Below are 229 nucleotides of genomic sequence, written 5' to 3'. Positions count from 1 at the left end.
AAATACGGTATTAAAAAATTCTGAAAAAATTCTCAGAACTTTATGAAAAGAAAATAAATAATTTTTGTCTCTTACAGTTTTTCTGTAAAGTTCATAATATTTGAGTAAAAAATTATTCAAAACCAATATTTTGCAACTTTTAGTAATTAATATCTTGTTAACTATTGCGAAAATTGCAAAATGGTAGAGGACTTTTCGACTCAGTTTAGTCCGCTCTATCTACATAAAA

Source organism: Trachymyrmex cornetzi, unplaced genomic scaffold, assembly GCF_001594075.2.
Source record: "Trachymyrmex cornetzi isolate Tcor2-1 unplaced genomic scaffold, Tcor1.1 scaffold37, whole genome shotgun sequence".
Taxonomy (NCBI): Eukaryota; Metazoa; Arthropoda; class Insecta; order Hymenoptera; family Formicidae; genus Trachymyrmex; species Trachymyrmex cornetzi.
Note: the sequence above shows the minus strand (reverse complement) of the source record.